This window comes from Juglans microcarpa x Juglans regia, chromosome 5D, assembly GCF_004785595.1.
Source record: "Juglans microcarpa x Juglans regia isolate MS1-56 chromosome 5D, Jm3101_v1.0, whole genome shotgun sequence".
NCBI lineage: Eukaryota > Viridiplantae > Streptophyta > Magnoliopsida > Fagales > Juglandaceae > Juglans > Juglans microcarpa x Juglans regia.
The window spans coordinates 15623426-15646576 of NC_054602.1; the positions used below are offsets into that span (position 1 = coordinate 15623426).

General features: G+C 34.9%; 1 long non-coding RNA gene across 1 annotated transcript; it reads left to right on the top strand.

The window, feature by feature from the left end:
* The first annotated feature begins 23 nt into the window (after positions 1–23).
* Positions 24–21769, top strand: LOC121264172. The gene is made up of 5 exons (XR_005940466.1): positions 24–492; positions 1226–1287; positions 13449–13453; positions 20145–20149; positions 21760–21769. It is a non-coding gene; the product is annotated as an uncharacterized LOC121264172 (long non-coding RNA).
* Positions 21770–23151: the final 1382 nt, after the last annotated feature.

A 23151-nucleotide genomic window follows, 5' to 3' on the forward strand; every position in this document is an offset into this window, starting at 1 on the left:
CCTTCATTTTATTCTTTCCTCTGTTTTTCGTTTGGGTTATCGTCTACAGTGTTTCTTCTTCCTTCATCTTATATTCGGATTTTCCCCTCTGCAAGTTAGCCAACGCCACCGTTCATTCCTCCATCTTCGGTTGGTAATGTTTCTTTTTCCATCTCTTTAATTTTTGGTTTTCCTTTGTGCTGTAAAACCGTGCAAATCTCTTCCTCTTTAGCAGATATTTTTCACCTTTTTCTCTCCATTTGCAGGTCTGTCCGTGAGCCTTCATTGTTATACTCTCTCTTAAATTTTTCCTTACTATTTTCATGGCTCATGCTTCTGATTTATTCCCATTGCATTCCCTTTTTGTTTGGTCCTTCACTACTCCATTTTGCCTTTTTGCCGTGTCCTATTTTTGCCATAAAAGCCGTGAGCTCCACTCATATCTTGGTGATTTTGGTGCTTGCCGTGAGTGCATCTTCCAGCCATCGCTTGTTGCCTCTTGGTTTCCTTTGGGTAAGTTTCTACCGCTGCTCATCTCCTGTTTTTCTTTTGTTTTATGGTAGTTTCCTTGAGAAGGAAATATACATATGTTTGGGTATCTCGGTTACTCTAATAATATTAGGTGTTTTTACGATTTTGCCTTCTTTGAAACAAGAGTTAATATTATGCTTATGGAATCTGAAAGCTTGAGCTTTGTTGTACGTGGGTTATAGTCTATTTTGGGCATAGATGTATGGGCTTATAAACTAAGCCAATGTACTGGTGCTTTAAACAAAATATTTACAAGTTGATCATGTTGTAGTTTTTATATGTTAAATTCACATTGTATGAGTTTTGCTTTAAATACAAATTGAATAAATATTTGAAAGATATTATAAGTATAAATATTTTTAGAAGTACATAGTAGTGTAGGATTTCTATTTTGAACTCTTTAAAGAGATACTAATTAGTCTATTTTTATTAAATGAAATATTTGCCCTCCTACCTTAATCAGTTTTGTTTTAATGAGCCTTTAAACCAGATATGTATTTTACGACATAATTGTATCTATTACTAATATTATTATGCAATTTTAGAAAATATTTTGAGTTTATAGTTATGAGGATATTGAGGAATTTAGGAAGTGATAGTATTTTAGAATTAAGAGAAATCTTAAATTTTTTAGGAACTAAAATAGGTACTTCAAGTGTAATATGAGATTTATCTGTTCACTGGAGATTTATTTTAGTTACATGAATTTTTATAGGTGACGATTGACTATTGTTCAGCACTGTTGTGGAGAATTTTTGAATAAGCTAAGAAGCCCGGGTAAGCGGGGTTCCTATACTAGGCTTTATATAAATTATTGAGATTGAGATTGACTTTCTGAAAACTTTGCATATTTTGTGATAAAATGATAACTTGAGAAAAACCAACCTCGGTCGTTTATTTGCATACTCATGAAATCTGTACGAAAAATGAAAAATATTTTCTAACATGCATTGTGTAGACATGAGCTAAATTTTGTCATGCTTTCTCTGAAATCTGAAAAAAGAACGATATTGAGAATACGAAAAATTGTGCATTGATTTAGAAAGCTGCTCCGACTTTTGTTTTCACTATGTGAGAATGATCTGAATTTCAATACTCTGTCTTTGATATAATGTGGCATATGAACAACCTTTGGCATGACTTTCTGATTCTGTTCTGACTCTGACTTTAATTTCTGATTCTGTTTTGCTCTGATATGTGGCCCTATCACGGGATACAACAGTGACCTCTGGCCCAGTCACTGGATATAATAGTGACCTCTGGCCCTGTCACAGGATATAATAGTGACCTCTGGCCCTACCACGGGATATAATGGATTACTCATAAAAGATTCTGAGAATCGGTGGATTTTATTAAGAGAATTTTATAGTATTCTGATGATTTTATATTTTTTTGGAGTCTGTAAATGTATTGAGGAATTGAGTTTTAAGTTACAGGGAGTAACTCTTCGATCCCTACAGGACCAGGGCGTTACAGTTGGTATCAGAGCCAAGTTTGAGATTCTGCATACTATAATAAGGAGTTGGATGGAATTTGAGGTTTTAGATTTGATTGGCTTATACTGTAGGCTGTAGGATACAACTTGGATATGATTTAAGTTTTAGATTTAGAAATTGATATAAGTTTGACCGAAAGCCATGTTTGAGATTCTGCAGACTATAACATATGAGGTTTTAGATATTGTGAGTTTAGGATGTAACTTCAGATTTGAGGTGTAGAAATTTTAGGAGTAAGAGATGCTGAAATTTGTATGTAAGGTTTTAGAATCTGACAGGCTTTTGAGAATATGTTCTAGGAAATTTGAGGTATTAAAGTTTGTAAATTTTAAGAATCGATCTTCATGACGTTTAAGGTTTTAGATCCAATAGGCTTTTTGATGGAATGTAGAAAATGATTTTAATAAGATTTAAGGTTTAGATTTTATAGGTGTAAATAAGCTTGATTAAAAGCCAGGTTTGAAGTTCTATAGACTCTGATATATGAGGTCTTGAAATTTTGGAATAAATGTTTGTTAAAGGAAGTACACCCTTGAAATCTTGAAAGACTCAGGGCTACTTGGCACCAAACCTGCCTCCACACCTATTGAGTTAAATCACAAATTGAGTCATACCACAAATGAGATCCTACATGACCCTACAACCTATAGAAGACTCATTGGAAGGCTCATTTACTTGACCATTACCAGGCCAGACATTACATATGCAGTAAATGTGCTAAGCCAGTTTATGGATAGACCATCACAAACTCATCTACATTCAGCTTATAGAGTCCTCAGGTATCTAAAAGGTTCTATAGGCCAGGGAATCTTTCTGTCATCAAAGTCATCTCTACACTTGAAAGCCTACAGTGATTCTGATTGGGCTACTTGTCCCGAAACTAGGAGATTAGTCACAAGCTTTTGTAGTTTTATTGGGGACTCATTGGTAAGTTGGAAATCAAAGAAACAAGTGACTGTTTCTAGGTCCTCAGTAGAAGCAGAATATAGAGTACTAGCCTCTACAAGCTGTGAAATTGTTTGGCTCCTTGGTCTACTAAAAGAACTCAGTATGGACCATACACAACTTGCTCTCTTGCTCTGTGATAACCAAGCAACCATCCATATCACAAATAATCCTATCTTCCATGAGAGAACTAAACATATAGAACTGGATTGCCATTTTGTTAGAGAAAAGGTTTTGGCTGGAATCATCACACCTATCCACATTGCCTTAAAATTCTAACTAGCAGACATCTTCACTAAGGCCTTGACCGTTTCTGTTTTTCAGTTCTTATTATCCAAGATGGGAATACTCAATATCTATGCCCATCTTGAGGGGGAGTCTCATGAAATAGAGACTGAATGCAAGGAAAAGAAGCATGAAGAAACTGCACAAGTACACCACAACATGCAGAGAACACCATGCAACAAGCAAGTTGATGAAAAGCACATATAATAAAAATAAAATACAAAATATGATCGAATTTCTTAAACAACACTTAGATGATAGCGTTGTTCACAAAATTTGAACTCCGTACCTCTTCAGTCAAGGTATCAACCTTGTCGTTGAGGATACCTACACGATGGGTGATCTCAGAGACAGACGCCTCCATAGCCGTGAGCGATCGATATGCGCAGTTAGCTGTGAGATCACCGCATCAACCCAAGCAGGCCACGCATCTCCTACAAATGTACTTGGCAGCTGCTATCTACTACTCCCCACATGACCTAGCTCAGGCTGCGTCGCAGGAACAATATCCTCTACAGGGAGGCTGAAGTCCCCTCGCCTGTCCAATGCTACGTCGATGTGTGGTCATGTCGAGACGCGCCCATCTGATCTTTGACCCGCTCCTCTAGATGGGTCGGCACTCCCTATGCAAGTAATAGCCGGCTGATCAGGACACCATATGGGAGATTATTCGTGGAGACGATGCTCACCTCGTAATGGATCCTCTCAAAGATGTGCAGTGGCAAATCTATGGGATCTCCACGTGCCACTCGTATAAAAAACTATGCCCGAAACTGACTAAATGTAGTTTTATGTGCCACAGGATCCACGTTTGTTGCAATGATAAGGTGCAACATGTGGAAGAAAGGTAGCAGATGGTTCTGGTTGAAGGTATTCTTCCTCTCGATCTGCATGCGATCCCTTCTGGTGAGGATGTAGAAATCCTCATCTCGGTCATCATCCCGAGCCTCGAGGCCAGTATCCTCGGCCTCTGACCGGTCTGCATCTCTAGCTGATGCTGGCTGAAATGGGCGGCCAATAGATGATGTGGAAGTGCCTACATCCTCACGGAGGGTAGCATGTGCAGATATCTCAACTCCTCGATGAATCCCGAGGTGCTCGGCGATGACATCTGGTGAAATCTCAATAGAAATACTGCGTACAGTCATGGTGTGAGAGGATATGTCTTGAGGCATGCCACACATCCCCATAAAGAACTCCTGAACCATTGAGGGGTATACCTTCCCCCTCAATGTGCAGATGTTTCTCCAACCTCTACTGACGAAAACATCTCTCAGGTTCGTCTGCTCCCATATGAGGATCTCTCGCTCTACCATAACAGTAAGAGCCCCGATACGAACAGTGTCCTAAGTGGCTCATTCCCTCGCTCATTTCCTAGTATGCATAGGATGAGCCATATCCTGAAAATAGAAAAGGAAAAAAAATTATTTACAATGATGCATTTTTTGTGTTAATTTTAAGTTGCTCTGCATTAACGTTCAAACATAGTAAACTTAACGTTTGAACGTTAAGATAAAACATTCGAATGTGTATACTTTACGTTCGCACGTAAAACACATACGTGCGAACGTATAACATACATGTTCGAACGAAAGAAGTAAATAAATTTAAATGACGTACGTTCGGACGTTTATGTTGTACGTTTGCATGTATGTGTTTTTCGTGCGAACGTAAAGTGTACACGTCCAACGTTGAAGCATAAATAAATTTAAAAAGCAGTACATTCGGACGTAAATTTTATGAAAAATAAACGTACGAATGTAAAACAATACACGTTCGAACGTAGAAGCCTTAAAGACTATATAATTGAAATGTCGTATGTTCGAACGTCGTGGTAAAACATTCGAACGTTGTGACACAGAATGGCTAAATCGACTCAGCCATTATTGAAATTTCAAAAATCAATATACAAGGTTCTAAATGTCGAAATGCCACCATAGAAATGAAGTATACACTTCAAGAAAATTTTCTACGGTGACTATTTGGCTTATGACAAGTCGTGGTGGCCGGAAAATGGAGTTTAAAATTCGGCCACCACTTGACCCATTTTAAACAAAACCGAATCCAAATCTCAAATAAAATACATGTTATTTGATTAAAAGATGAATGTCTACCTTTTAGTTACGGTTGTGGGGGAGTTTGACGGCGGCAGGGACGGAGGAGTGGCAGCGTGCAAACAGGAACTAAGTTAGATAACGGTAAAAATGATGTTTCGCCATTCTGTTTTGGCCTTATATACACGAAACGTTCGAATGTAATTCTTAGTACGTTTGAACGTTTTTCAATTTATTTTTCAAAATATTGACTATAATATATTATATTATTAATATATGTTATATATTATAATGTATACTATAGTCTATAACATATAGCATAATATATATTATATTATATTATATTATATTATAATATATATAGTATATTATATAGTATATAGTATATTATATATAATACATTATTATATGTAGAGTACATTATATATCTAATATTATATTATATATTATAAATAATATATTATATTATATATATATGATCTATTATAAACTAATGAAAACAACATTAGAACCACAAGCTCTTATTACTAGCCCAAAACGATATACTTTATTATTACAATCTAGTACTCAAAATTCTAGTGTACAAATTCTTAAATAGATTAATTGGAATCAAATTATTCTCCCTAATGAATCACAATTAGTGAATTTATGAGTGCTAGTTATATTTCTAAAGTTTAGCAATATGTTTATACATATTGTGATTTTATGCTTACTCTTGAATTAATTGTGATTATTGTTTGTGAATTTTGTAAGTTTATGGTATTCATTGATGAATTAATATGTGTAGAAATATTTTTGTGAGAATATTGTTGTTATTATGATTTGGATTTGAAATATTGTAATTATTGTTTTTGAATTTTTATTGAATATGTTTAACAAGAAAATTAAGTTTGGGATCTTAATTTAAGTAGAGATTAAAGATGGGGCTAGCCATTGGATCAGTAAACAGCAATGCAGTTTTGGTAGGAGGATTGATCCCTTTTGCTTTCAAAGTAATGTTCAAACATCCTACATGATTGTGTTACTAGGTAATAAATATATAGAGAACTGATTAGTTAGCTAGCTTGGTGATCACGCTGTAGTTGCATATCTTCATTTGTTGTATTTGTGGCTATGAAGTGGGCTGTACGTATCTTCAGATATCAATATAGGTGTCCATTAAGTGAGTCCCAGCCGTACGGGCCTCTGCTGATAGTCGTGGTTACATTAAGTGTCTATGTCGATAATGTAAAAATTTCTATGCAATAGGGTTGAATGAAGTTGAAAGTCATCTATTTATGAGCGGTATGGATCTGGGTTGGATGAAGTTGAAAGTCATATAAATTATGACCCTCAGATGATGTGATTCCAAAAAATCATTACTATATAGTATATATGTAGTGCATTATATAAATATAATGCACTATATATATACTATGTAGTGTATTATACATATACAAGTTTTGTTGTTAGTTTTATTAATTATATATTATTGATTCATATATATAGTATAGTATATATACTATATTATTATGTTTTCATTTAAAGCATTATACTATCATGCTATATATATATATAATATAGTATATATACTATACTATAATATAGTATAAAATATACTATATCATATACTATATATAGTCCAGATTACTCACATTGGCATCCACCTCTCATATTCCTAAAAATGAACATTTTTTTTTCAACATATTCACAAGTGATTGGAAATGATGCCCAAATACACACCTTGAGTGAAGAAGAATTTAATAAGTAACAAAGAATATCTCAAACAAGTAGGTTATCTGAAAGAAGAAAATAGTGACAAAAAGTTAGAACGTGAAAAATGCGGGAAATTTTCCGTTCGATTTAGGCATCCCTGTGATGATCTGAAACGTTCGGACGTACATTTTCACCAGATGTACATTTTCAATGTAAACGTTCAAACGTACATTTTTTAATGTTCGAACATGAAAATAAAAGTGCGGGAAATTTCTCGCTCGATTTAGGTATCTCTGTGATGATCTGAACGTTCGGATGTTGAAATTTTACGTTCGAACGTTAGTCGATGAAAATCATTCGAAAATTGGTAAACGTTCGAACGTACATTTTCTAATGTTTGAACACGAAAATAAAAGTACGGGAAATTTCCCGCTCGATTTAGGTATCTCTGTGATGATCTAAACGTTCAAACGTTCACTAAAAATTCGACGGGATAATATAATGTTTGAAAGTACAACTTAAAAATGTTTGAATGTTTTATTTAAAAATTTTATGATTGAATTAATACACGCACGGGAGGCAGCAAATTCATTTCTGCTGCATCTCCCATGCACGCAATAGAGAGACGTGAGAGAGAGTCTTCGTGGCTTAGAAAGAGAGTTAAGTGAGAGAGGGACGTGGATTAGAGAGAGAGAGAGAGAGAGTTAGAGTGAGAGTTAAGTTGAGTTTTGGTAAGAAAAAATTATTTTTCTTTTGTATTTTCCTAAATTTTATAATATTTATTTTGTGTTTTTGTTATATATATTTCTAATAAGTTAACATTGTATTTTTTTGAAGGATTGGTTGTTTTGGCAAGTTGGAAGCTTTTAATTTGTAAAAGGATATTGTGAGTGCTAGGTATATTTCTAAACTTTAACAATGTGTTTATACATTTTATGCTTACTCTTGAAATATTGTAATTATTGTTTGTTTAGTTTTTGAATAGTTTGTGAGTTTATGGTATTCATTGATAAATTAATATGTGTATAAATATTGTTGTGGGAATATTGTGAATATATTGTGATATGGATTTGAAATATTGTGATTATTGTTTGTGAATTTTGTTTGAATATGTTTACATGGTTATAAATATATTGTCTTTAGGTTTTGGATTTATGTGAAAATTTTGATATAATATTTTTTGGTTTTGAAGAATTTGTGAGTACTAGTTATATTTCTCAAGTTTAGGAATATGTTAATATATGTACATGTGATTTTATGCTTACTCTTGAAATAATTGTGATTATCGTTTGTGACTTTTGTGAATAGTTTGTGAGTTTATGGTGTTCACTGATGAATTAATATGTGTAAAAATATTGTTGTGAGAATATTGTTGTTGTTGTGATATGGATTTGAAATATTTTGATTATTGTTATGTTTACATGATTAGAAATATATTGTGTTTAGTTTTTAGTATTTATGTGAATTTTTTTGTGTTTTTTGAATTTGTTCTTTAACAAGAAAATTATAAGTTTAGACTCTTAATTTAAGTAAAGATTAAAAACGTTTAATATACATTTAATATGAGACTTAATATTTAACATTTAATATGTATATATAATATATTCATACTAATTTAGTTAGAATATGATTATTATTCAAGTTATAACTATAGTGAAGACTACCTAATAATTCGTTGTGTTGAAGAAGGGACTGGCTGAAACCCCTCGAACCCTCTAAACCCCCGTCCCTTTCGAACCCTCATTACAGACCTGTCTCGAGGGGGTGGGAGTTTCGGCTCCTTCCCCCTTCCCCCATCCTCCACCGTCCCCATTGTGTAGTGCTCCATTTTTTTTGTGTTTGTTGTGTTTGCAGGCTAAATAAGGGAGAATCGCGGATCTTGGATGTCTGGCGACTATAGATCATCACGCGCCTCTCGATGGCGCTGCCCAGCCGCCGATCTTCAAGACTTCCAAAGGCGGCACAAATCAGAGCAGCAAGTTGCTCGCACGCGCAGCCAAAAGATCTTGGAGACGTTCGGCGAGTGGCTCTCTCGCGACGCCAGGAGGCCCTCTGCTATTGTCAAGCGCGGCGCCACTGGGGTTTGTGAGTTAGGATCTTCCAAGATCGGTCGGCAGTTTTCTCCCAGTGTGCACGCGCCACCATAGCCGCATGGAGCATTGTTCTTTTTTGTTTGCTACAGTAGTTTTTCCATTGTATTTCATTTTCGTGTCCTGTTTTTCTTTTTTTGAAAAATAAAAAATCCAAAAATGTTGTCCCTTCGGACCTTGGTCCGAACGGTATGATGTCCACTCTCCGCTTAGGCGGTGTATGGGGTTGGTGCACCCTACTCCGCATAGTCGGGGTATGGGTTTTGTTGTTTGGTTACTATTTCTCTGTCGGGGATAGAGTTTGTGCACGACGGATCCTTTAGACTTGGTCTTTAGAGATCTGTCGTCTGGACTAAACCATATCAGCCACAGAAGTGTGCTGGAGAGATATTAACGTTTGTAACTGACTTTTTTAAGTCAAAGTTGTATGTTCTTTATGAATGAAATGTGATCCCTTTTATAAAAAAAAAATTATAACTATAGTATAAAATTTAATTTTAAAAACAAGAGAAAAGAAGTATATAACATAACTATATATAAAGTATAATATATACATACAATAACTATAATTAATAATTACTGGTTAAATATTCTTACTATTGTGAGGTTCCAAACCATTATATTATTATTATATATATATATAAATAAAGAAAGTAAAATACTCTTCAAGGAAAAAGTGTTGAACCTAACAAATAAGTAGAGAGTTGGAATAAATAAATATACTTATTTATAATAAACTAGAGAGTAAATAAATTAGGATCAAATAAATGCTTATATAGAAATTATATACTTATTGTCTATATAAACAAATAACTCACTCAATTAAGTATAACAATTAAAATTATACTTTGGGAATGATAATAATTAAAATTATATAATAAGTTTTGAAATTATATATAACAATTATAATAACAGTTATATAATAAGAATTATAATTACATAAGTATCAATTAATAATGTCCTAAGATATATAATAACAATTAAAATTATAATTTACGAATAATAATCCGAGATCAATCATTATAGTATTTCGTATACGATAGCCCCAGCCAATTCAAAATCATGCCAAAAAACTTTGCTGCCTGTTGAAAAATCTGAAGTTTCGATTCCATAACTATTATTTTTTATTTTTTTTTATAAATTAACAATGTCACATTGGTATTGTGTTATATTGTTAAACTAGAGAGAGATGAAAGAATATGTAAGCAAGTTTCGTGTATTGTACACCCCGGAAAATAATGATCTTGAAGAAATGTCTGTAAAATTGCTTGACTCTCAAAGTCTCTCCTGCCTTGAGAGTTGTCAAGGTCGGACAGTTTGTGACGGTTAAGTAATTAGACTAAAGTTTAGACATTTCTTCAAAATCATTATCTCTCTTGTGTACTGATAGGAAACTTGTTCACATTATCTTCTATCTGTCTCTAGTTTAACAATATAACTGTGATAGGATGTGACATTGTTAATTCAAATGACATGAAGATATTGTTTGTAGTGTTTTTTGATAGATATGTTGTGACGTTGCATAAATAACCTTAGACTCGTTTAGAAATTAGTGTACATTTATATGTCTACTAATTCCTGAATTGTCCAGTGTGGACAGTTTGAGATTATATTATCTGTATTGCATATGTTTGTTACACTTACTTTCCACGTTTAATGTGAAGTTTCGGTATCTTCTTTTACTGTTTTTCGAGTATAATGTTCAAAGGGTCACAACCAATTATCAATATTAGGAAATAATTTCCATGACTCAGCAACCAATTATACAATTTCAAACACGTGCACCTCAGAAGGAGTTCATACTTTTGAAACTTTTAACTTTGGATAATCAAATAATAAATATATATTATTTCAATTGTTAGATTTTGGAACAACGTGCTCATGATTCCGAATCAATTTCCTCTGAATTGTATGTATTGACCCGTGGTCCCTCAAATAGAGCACTTCGATACACTGCATGCACGATTCGAGATTATAGATTCCATACTCTGGACCGTGAGCGTAATAGAAAGACTCAAAACTCTGGTGTGTTGATCGAGAGGAGTCATGGAACAGATGATATTGACTATTATGGTGTCATACGTGATATTATTAGATTGAAATATCTGGGTAAGTTTGTAACATATGTCTTTAAATGTGATTGGTGGGATCTAGGCGGTGGTCGGGTTTCGATACATAGGGTTAATTACTTTACGAGTGCCAATACTGCATCTAAATGGTACGAAGATGATCCATTCGTATTAGCTTGTCAAGCTACCCAAGTCTATTACTTGATTGATACAATGAAAAATGTCGATGAATATAGTGGAGAGATAACTTGGCGAGTTGTACAAAAATTTTTCCCTTGAAATATATATGAAGCAGGAACAAGTACAGATTACGAAAATAGTGGAGATGAAGATGACACTTCGATTGTAGAGGCATACCAGGAAGATGGAGAGGGTATTAACTTGTTTGTTGACCTCGGTGTACTCGAGTTGCTCCCCTTGTGTAGAGATGATGACCCAACCGTCCATCTCGATCCGTCCATATTAAATGATCATTCAATTCAAGTAAGTGAAGAGGAAGAAGAAGAAGAGTCGGAAGATGAAAACGAACCAGAATCCTGCCAGGAGGTGGATAAGGAGGAGGAAGAAGAGGTGCATGATGATGATGAAGATGTTATTGAGGGAGATTCTGAAACAAGCATGGAAAATAAATCTAAAGGTGAAGAATAAAGTACTAAATATTTTATTCATATAAGTGACTATAAAATATCTTGAATTTTCATAATTTCTTCTAATTAATTTTCTTTGATATAATTAATTATTTTCAAGAATGCCTCCAAAACGACAATAAAGAAATGTGCCTCCGCCAAGTCCAAGTCCCGAACCCATTGAGGACTCCCCACTCGAGGAATCCGTTCCTGAAGATCAAGTTAACACGCAAGAGAACAACAACCATTCCATGTGGCGCCCCCAATCCCCCTTATATAAATATACAGGGATTGAGACACCAGGATGGTGACAACACGGTCACACATCCCAATGAAGTGCCAGTGTGTGTACATGCAACAGTGTATAAATAAAATAACGCAGCGGATAGTCAACTAAGTACCAGAATTTATTTACAATCAAACATCAGTAAAGATTTAAATAGCAGTTATACAGTCATCCATAAAATAATTTACAATAGTTCCAGATAAACAAACGAGTGATCCCAGATCACTCCTCAGGCTCGCCCTCCTCCTCCTCATCTGTATCAAAATCTGCGTTACCACAAAATGGTATCGCAGGTAAGTATAACCCAAAATAACAACGTAATATAATATGCATTAAATGCAACTAACATGCATGCACATGAAAAATATGCATTTTTCCACAAAATATCATTTTTCCCGAAAATGCTAATTTTCCAACACACGCCAAAATCCCATTTTGGCCCAAAATATCCGTAAAACATTTCCCCAGAAAATGATTTACCCAAAAACCAACTCACACTATTTTTCCAGAAAATAGTGCATTAATTCCAAATGCACCATGCATTATTTCCATATGCACCATGGCCTCCCCTATGGACCATCCGCACGTCCTGGCTTCGTAGCGGTGCTCAGTTCCGCGCCCAGCGCGTACATGGCCAAGCACCCACACTACGCAACGAGCGATGCCCAGTTCCGGCCCAGCGCGTACGTGACCAGACATCCTCTAGTCCCCGCCAGCAGAAGGACCACGGAGTCGGCACGAGACCATCTCGTCCGATCCCATTGTCGCCCGGCGACAATCCAGGGGACGTTACTCAGTATATTCCGCTCCCGAGTAACCAGAGGAGCTCCACCGAGTTAATACCCCATCTCGGCTTGGGGTCGTGATACACACGCACCCAAAATCCATTCTCACATGAAATCCCAGTTTTCATAAACACATGAACATGAATGCAATACACGAAAACTCAATTTTCTTTACAAACATGATCATGCATGAAATAATGAAATGCACATGTACCAACACCAATCCAACGTCCATCAATAACCAGTCCCAACAAATCCAATCAAAACAACTCATCAACAACCAAACCAAATAAACCAAACCAACCAAACAACTCCAATCACAAATCCATCCAACCCCCGAACTCCTCGGACTCAGTCCGGCATGCCAAAAATACAGTGAAATGGGTTAGTGCAAAAATACATTTAAATTACGAAAGTTCTTTGGAGAAATACTTACAGTGCAATATAACAATTTCCGAAGGATCACGAAGTTGAAAAATGCGACGTTTGAGCAACACCACAGTGTAAAATACACTGTGGCCGTGGGTCGCAAATACCAACTTTCAAACAGAGGCAAACGAAGACCCAAGATTGATAGGGTAGGGCCTAGGGAGGTAGGTGAAGCTAGTGGTGGTGAAGGTTGGCCGTGGGTGGCGGCATGGGCGGTAGAAGACCAAAATACCCAAATCGGAAATGTAGATGGTGGAGCTTCACCGGTGGCGGATCGGAGCTGGAGTTGGGTCCAATGGGTTGTCAAGAGGTCGATGATGAAGTGGTGTGAAGATGGTGGCCGGAGGTGGCGCGACGGCGGCGCTGGAACGAAAGTGATGCCGCGGCTTGAAGGGCTACTGGTGGTTAACGGCGGCGCGAATGGAGGTGAGGTTGGTGGGGTGAGGTCGCCGGCGGCAGGGGAACACAATGGGGTGGGCGGTGAATGCCACCGCTGGCTCACGGCGGCACTGGCGTGAAAGTGGCCCGCGGCTTCGTGGGGTGCGTGCGGGCTACCGGCGGCGAGGTAGGGGCTGGGATTTGGGGGGTGAGGTCGCCGGAGGGAGGGGGAGCTGGTCGGCCGGGCGGTGTCGCGCACGACGGCGCGACGGCGGCGGTCTGGGTGAAGGTGACGGACGCACGGGGAGAGAGAGGGAGAGAGAGAGAGAGCTGGGTCCGCGCGGGGGGAGGGGAAATAAGGAGGAAAAAGAAAAAAGAAAAGAAAGAAAAGAAAATGAGAGGAAAGAAAAATGGAGGGAAAAGAAATGAGGTCCAATCCTCATAACTTGGGTCACAAAAAATGATCCAACGGAGATGATTTTAAAACCATAAGTTCAATAAAATAATTCAAATGCAATGGTAAAGTCAAATTGAAATAATTAAATCCCACAGTAATTAATTTAAATATTAAAAGCAATTTAAATGCATAACAATAAATAAATATTTGGAAAGCACATAAAAATAATTTTCACCAAATTAAAATCATAGAAATAAACTTACTAAAAATCCAACCAATTTTAAAATAAGAGGATAAATTTTTGAACAATCAAAAATAATCCTTCAGTAAAAAATACACTAAAATACGGGGTGTTACAGTCCACACCTACTAGTAAGGAAATATTGTCGTTGATAATTAATTATATAGTTAATACTTTTGACCCAAAAACTATAAAACTATAATTATACTATCTATTATCATGTAGTTGATGCATCTGCACGTCGCGGTCATGGCTATACACGTGGCATCTTTCTTGAGAAAAATGGAAAGCACGGAAAAATCAAGATCACCATTCCTGATAATTCCACTGTAGGAGTGGATGATAGTGCAGCTGCGCTTTCCTCCTATATTGGTACAATAGTTCGAGTTTATGCTTCATTTTATGTGCGTTCATGGTGAGATGTTCCGAATGAGATTAATGAGCACATTCGAAGTCATGTGTTGGTGAGTTTACATTGAGAGTACATTTTTTTACCTAGATTAATATATCATATTTTTGACCTGATTCACTTGTTAGGATGAATTCGACCTCGACTTTGGCAGTAGCGAGGATTTGAGAACCGTGAATAAGTTGATGACTACACTATTCCGACGTCACAAGGGACGATGTCATGACCACTTCAAGATGTTTGAGACGTTGGAAGAGACTGTGCTGTCTCCTTTCCAGCAGATGAAATTAGATGATTAGAGAAAATATTGTGATCTTTTCGCATCTCCAGATTATCAGATATTTTACATTTATATCATTTAATTATTTACATTCATATTCGTTCTATATATTATATGTATACATATTACAATTAACATTCTTAATATATTTTCTAGCACTTGAGTTCTACAAATACACAGAGTAGATTCGCTCTGATTATCCACCATCGTACCGGTTCAAAGTCATTCTACCATCTTGCTGAAAAAATGGTAATTAAAAAATTATAGTATTTATTTATTTTTCTGATATTCTTTTATTTAAGTACTAACATTATCTTTCTAAAATTGCTAATGTCACTTTGTTAGAAACGTGATGATCCTGAAAACTTTTCTCTCAGTCATGTCTATGCTGCTGCTCACACTAATGAGCATAGTGAGTGGATGGATCTTGTCGTTGCAACTAATTATGTAAGCAATGTTAATTTTGTTAAATAAATTATGTAACATATGAATAATTTATTTTTTATTTCTATTTCTTTTAATACGTTACTTATTAACGATCATTAGCTTTCAAATTGCAGGAAAAAATGATGGAGATGCAATCGGCTTCTGGGGAATCCTCTCCTAGTGACATAAACATATTCACGCAAGTGCTCGGGCTACAGTCTAGTATGGCAAGAGGTTTGGGACGATCTGTCAAGCATAGATGTTCATCCTCCTCAACCTTATTGACTTCACAAATTAATAATCTTACCAAAGATTTAGAAGCTGCACGGCGTGAGAATAAGTATATGAGGTCGAGACAACAAGAGTTAGAGTCTCTCTTAGAACGACAGTCTGATTTAGAGACGCATTTGCAGGACCAACAGAGAGACCAGGAGGAAATAATACGCAGTGAAGTCCAAGAGCAAGTGCAACGGGAGATGATGGTGCAAATGAAGCATGTTATGTCGTTGCAATAGAATCGCAGTGGGTGAGGAAAAAAGAAGAAATATATTTTATCAGTAGTGGTGGCTAGTTTTAATATCTAATTTTAAAATTTTATAAGACAATGTTATTTGTTAATTGATGTTATGTAATATGATACAATTGATATGCTTTTAAATTTTATGAAATTAGTATTTCTGATCTGTACGTTTGAATGTAAAGTAAAAACTTTCGAACATGAATACATAAAATTGTATAGTAACATTCAAAAGTAGGCATCTATGTTCGAACGTACTGACCCTCAAACGAACAAAATTTTCAAATGATTAAATGATTAACGTTCAAACAGAGCTCCGAACTTACCACTTGCAATCTAACGTTATTTCGTTTACATTCGAAATAACGTCCGGACGTTAAACCCGTTACGTTTGAACATTGGTCCGTGAATGTTCGAATGGATATTCGAACGCAAGTTATAATTAACGTTTGGATGCATAAACGTTCGAACGTGAATATGATACATTCGAACTATAATCAACGAACGTCAACTTCTCTAATTCGAACGCCAATCGGTCGGGTTTCCGTTCGAATGTTCAATTGGACATTCGAACGTTACTTTATGTGACAGTTCTCAACCTTCACAAAAAAGGGAACGTTTGAACGTTTAACTAAACGGAACATCTCCAACCGTCACTAAAAATATTTTTAGTGATGGTTCAACAGTAAACCGTCACTAATTATTTTTAGTGACGCACATTAGGTGACGGTCGTGGTGACGGTTTCAAATAGTCACTAAATATCTTTAGTGACGTTTTGGCAATTTTTGGTGACGATTTCCTGTCACAAAGGACAAATTATGCTGTAGTGATACAACATACATACATACATATATATATATATATATATATATATATAATATCTTTGGATCAGCGGCCTATCACTACTCGCCTCCAGAAATGATAATATATAAACCCGAAGAAAAAGAAGAAAGAAAGTAGAACCAATTAATTAGGAAGGCAACAATTTCTTTTGCGTGCTGAATTATTAATGTACGAAGGATGAATACGGTAGCTTCAAGATGCAGAAAAGTACTGTTACAAATCGACAATATTTTTCTTGGATCAGAGTTCAAATAGCTCGATTTCGACGATTTTTCCAGGCCTCGCATTCTTATATATATATATATATGTGTGTGTTCTTAAATATATGTATATGTAATATATATATGTATATGTATATGTAATATTTATCCAAGACAACTAATTGGTAAAACTAATTTTAAGTTGGTAGAATCATAAATATTGCATTGATATATGTTTAGTAATTTTTATTTGGATAATAGTACTAGCCCTACCCAGAAAACGCATCGAAAGTGGCATCTTTTTTTTTTCTTTTGTTTTTTTTTTTTTAACTTAATGGTTAAGAAAATATTTTTTAATGAGTTTATGATTTTATTTTTTTTAAATATTTAAGGGTATTTAAAAAGTATTTTAAAAAAAACCCAAAAAAAAAAAAAAAAAAAAGATGTTCGTTACCCATTCCCAATGGATTTGTTGGTCAGTGTAGCATTGTCCTTTTTATTTTATTTGTTATCATTAATATTGATCTCTATTATTGTCATTTCTCTTGCCATTGTCAAGTTATTGTCTATTATGTTGTAACCATTTAATGATATTACTTAGAGAGTACACTTTATCCGAATATCTTCAATTATTGATACATATAATAATAATAATAATAATAATAATAATAATAATAATATATAATAATTAACATGTGACAGTGTAGATGGATATGTAGTACTGATAATACTGAAATATTTTAATCTCATCCTTATAATAAATGGGGAGAAATGTTACATAATGTTTAAAGAGATTTCTTAAACATAAATTATAAAGTGAAATGTTCGGATGAAAATTTACTTTACAATAAAAAAATCTTATAATTTAGCATTAAATTAAACTATGAGAGTTTATAAGTTTATTTTTATAAAATTTCTTTATAGACAAAATATTTTCCAGTAATTAATTCTATATACGCTTAGATGTTTTTGTACCCGATACAACACGGAATAATATTAGTACTAATTTTAATACAATAAAAGAAAATTAGAACGGTATATAGTATATTGCTATTATATAATTTGAAAATAATTGTGTGCATGCATATTAATTTGGGTAGATCTAGCCACTTTTACATATACTAGCCAGTCATTTAAAGATGGTTTGGTCATGCTTATAAGATTCTTTGGATCATATGTCATAAGGTCTGGTCTCTAAATGAGGGAACCAGATTTGAAAACCCCCACCTCCCTTATAAAAAATAATAATAATTTGGTCATCCAACTATGAATTTGACTTTAATGTATTGAGAGATCATTAATATTGTCGTCGCCGACAACTTCATCATGAAGACATATACAAGAAAGACATATTGAAATAGAGGCAAGCAAGGATAAATTATCCTGCCTTTGTGTATTGTATTTATAGGTATAGATTTACAGAACAAACTGAAATGTACAGCCTCCTAAAATATAGGAGATAAGGATAACCATACATATACATAGAATTAAGCCAACTACAACTCTATCTTGATAAGCACCTAACTCGTGGACTCATCCTCTAGTATGTTGGAAGAGATAACTGATGTTGAAGGCTAATTTATCTTAACAATACATACATACATACATACATATATACATACACACATACAGTATATATATATAATATATATATATATATAATATATATATATATATATATATAGTTGTAGCTCTTTAATTTTGAGTAATCTTGTGCCAATTTCACTCATTTCCCAATGAATAGCCGGAGTATTAATATTAAGAAATATTAAGGAAGACGTTATGAAATATATGATCTAGCTACTAGACTTTTCATTCTAATTAAGAGATTTGAATTCTAAGGAAAAGAATATTTACTACTTAAAAGTATGATCCACGTACACTCTCTTTATTACTGTCTCGAGTTTATCCCTTGAATGCGTGATCTATTATTAATCCTTGAATATTTTTCTTATAAGAAAATAAATTCATTAAGAGATTATAAATAATATTACATGAACATAATAAGATAAAGTAGGATCGATCATGAGACATTGAGAATATTGTAGTAGAGTCATGCAGTACTATATCACATTTTCCAAATCTAAAATAGCCAAATCTCATCATCCTAAATAGCTATATGACTGGCCGCCGTAGACATTATATATATATAAAGCCAATTTAAATTTAATTAGTGTACGGTTCAAACAATAACATGCACGAGATCGACATGATCATCGAACGGTAATTTGGAATAGTGCAAGAAGACATCCAAACAACAATGTAGAATGGTTTATACGAAGATTAAATATTAATATTGAATAGTCACTACAAGAAAATAAGCTTTTTCCAGCGATTTTAGGATCGCGGCAAAAAAGGACTTTCTGCGACGACTTTTTGTACTTTTTCCAGCGATTTATGTCGTCGCAATAAAATATTGTAACTGTAGCTGCTTTTTATTTGCGGCGATTTTAAATTCGCCGCAATAGATACTTTTCCTAGCGAATAGTGCCATTGTAAAAGTCATTTTCTTATTAGCGGCGAATCAGTAATGCCGGAAAAACTAATAAAATTAAATCCCACACGTTTTCCCCTCATTCCTCTAATTCCCTCCAGCCGCTCCTCCCCCCCTCCCGTCTCTTCCCAATCATCTTTTCCCCTGATCCCCACTCTTCATGCCTCTGCACAGCAGCCAGTACACGCCGCCGTCGACCCACCCTCACCGTCCACCTCCACCATCGCCGGCCAACCCAGCGAAGCCCCTCCCTCGCGGTTTCTCTCTCCTGCAGTTCTCCTTTGCTCTTCACGATCGAAGTCCTTTCTCCCTCGGGTTCCCAGTGCCGCCGCGTCCTCAGCCGCCACATCACTTCCATATACCGTCGTAGCTACCCCCCCAATAGTTCCCAACCCCTCCACCGAAGCTTTCCCTCTCTCTCACCGACGATCTACTCTCCTTCTCGCGGATCTCGCTCAAGCTCCTCGAACAAGTCCTACGCCGCCTTCCTCCACAACGCAGGAACGCCGCAAGTCAACCCTCCACATGGTCGCATGGCCACCCCAATGCTCCACTACCTCCCTTTCAACGCCGTAAGCCAACCCAGAACAGAGCACTGTTTTTGTTTACCAGCATATAGGAAAGTAGCTTTTATCTCCAATTAAAGGAAATTCTTAATTGGTTTGGAGAAATTCTTAATTGTTTACAGAGTTTGTATCTCCCATTTTACTCAAGTTGGTGATAGCAAGTGATGACTGATATTGTTGTGGAAACAAGCTTGGTTTTCTCTTTCAATTTTTTTTTTATAAATTGCCTTGCATGTGTTTGTGCATGTATAATGTAACTATGGCCATATAGTGTAACTTAAAAGATATAGCTTCTCACATTATTTCCTTCATTGCTTTACTAGATCTTTTTTTGTTTTGTTTAGAGGAAAACATGCAAGGAAAGAATAGAACAAGTACTAGGATCGTTAAGGATAAACACATTATTTTGCGTGCACTCGACCTAGTTAGGTAAACATATAGGGTAAGAAGTTTGGAGAATTGAAGTGCTAAGGAAATTTTCATTTCTTGTGCCAACTGTGTTAATAAAACTGCTTGGGGATGTGACTAGAAACGTTACAAATTTAGAGAGGTTAATTGTAAGAACCAAAATAGTAATATAGGATATTTTATCCTTCTATATACATATATATATATATACATGTGTGTATGTGAGTGTTTTTACTGTCCGTGGCATGCAAGCAACAATGGTGGTGATCATACGTGCATATAGTTTAAGCTATATTATTATTTCTTTGGAATTTGTAATTTTTTTTTCCATTTGGAGCTATTATTTCCTTACTTTTTAGGATATCTGAGATGTTTTCCATGCACAAAGAGTTTCTTCTTAACTATATTAACCTTGCTGCTATAGCTGTTTCCTCTAGTTCCTCATGTTGGATTTTATTACAAAGAGTGCTCCAACTATCCTTCAAAGACTCACCATTTGAAGAGTCATTTTTTGAATTTAATTACTGCCTTGGTTCCATATAGTGACAATACCCAAGAAACTGGCTTTGCTGCAAAAATCAAGGAAGATGGTTTGCGATGCCTTGCATTTTGTTGTTGCATTTGATAATTTTAAGTGGTATCTATTTTGAAAGTATAGCTGAAGCTGTTTGGCTGGATCATTTTTTTGCTAAAAACACTTGAAAAAGTGCACTTATAAACAAAGAGAAGCTTGTACTGGGATGATTTAGTTTAATAAAAAGTAAAATATATTAAGTCATCATATCACTCAATGGAAATATATTATTCTTCTTGGGTTTGACATGGGTCAACATGCTTGCATAACAAGTGATTGTCATTATGTATGCTAGAAATACTATTGAGTTATCGCATCATATGCATCTTTTTAATCAGGTAAAGATATATTCAAGAAATCCTACGAACCATAGGGATGGGGTGGGTGGGATTGGTAAGCAATTGCATTGGTTTTTATCGATTCTTTTTATGCAACACATGGATTCATCCCCTCCTCCATTTAATCACTATAGGTTTTAATTTTGATTGGTTGGCTTGTTGTAAAATGTGATTTTTAATACTAATGGATACAAAAACTGTACAAAATAATTCCCATTATTTTTCCAAAAATAATGTTGAGTTATTTCACTAATATGATTTGATTATTCTGGAATTTCAATATATTCATAATCTTGTATATAATCATCAGCTACGTGGTATGAAATTTCAATATCTTCATAATCTTGTATATAATTATTAGCTTATGTGATACTTGGATAAAAAATACTCTCTGTATTTGCTAGGCAGCTGCTCAAGGATAATTCTGGATGTCGTGCTTTTCAGAGAGATGATTAGGTACTTTTCTTTGAATCATTTGCTTTGACAATATTCCATTTCCTTTCCCTTTGTATTCTAATTTGTAATCAATGAAGAAAATATTCTTTGAACCTTTCTGTTATTTTTGGACGAGTAAGGTAATCTTATTCCAAATGAAGAAAATAAACAATTAGGAAAGACAACAATGACTTTCTCAATTTAGGCTTTGATTTGGTCTTTCTAGTTAATCATGATTGTTTTGTTATACTTTCTAGGGAACTTTTGGTTATGTTTTCCTAATCAATTCATATTTATAATTTTTGTCTTTTGTATATCATTTATTTGTTTTTGTAAACATCTGACTATTAGATTCCTGGCAGTGTTGCTGAGGAAGTAGCAGCATCGCTGAGCACATTAGTGCAAAATCCCCCAATTTTGATTAGCTTGAGAAGTTGTGACATGAGTGCAATGCATGGAGGAAATTACCATGAAAGCAAGTGGATATTCCAGGTGCTTCTTTTGGAGAGCTCCAAAGGAGAACCATTCCATAGTTTCTAAAGGAATCAAACTTCACAAATATGCAATCTTATTGAACTGCTGTTAAACGTTTTTTTATTGTTATTATTGATCATTAGTGTTGTCAATGCTCAACATGTGCCTAAGATGTAACTAGTTTCCATGTTCAAGTTTTATTATTGTTATGATAAACTACAATCAGATTTTAACTTCTTTTTAACTTGCTGGAAGGCTTATGCCGGATCACAAACACCGCAGAGTATCATTTTATTGAACCTTGTTTCAATAGGCTCACATTTGTCTGTCTTAGTGAGTTTCTTGGTTGGTTGCTTATTCTGCTTTTCTAGTTTTTAATCAAACTTCTATGTTCTTATTTATCAACTTGCTTCTGACAGTTGAGATTGGTTGGTGGCATGTTTTGGTTTGATGTCAAATGCACTAAACAAAATGTTTGCAAGTACTACAAATTTTATCAAACTCCCTCCCACCTTAGTATGCTTGGGTAGGCAAAATATATGCTTGCAACGAAAGTAAGCAGTACTAGTAATAGAAGCATGTAAGTTTCTAATCCACGAATTTTCTGCACTTATAAGTGTTGTAATAATTATTACAGCATATATTTGGCATGCTTAGAATGTTCTTATAAAGGTACTGACTTTAATGGTATCCCTTTCTCACTTTATCCTGTATTACTTTTTTTTTTTGCTCTTTTACCCTTTACTTTTCTTGTTGCTATTTTAGATCATACTTAAGTTTTTACTGAGATGTGAGTAACACTAAGCTATTGTTTGTATCTATTTTAGATCTTCGTGAGGAAAGTAGGCATTTAGCTGATCATATGAGTTCTAATGTCATAACATCGGCTTAGGTAAGCTT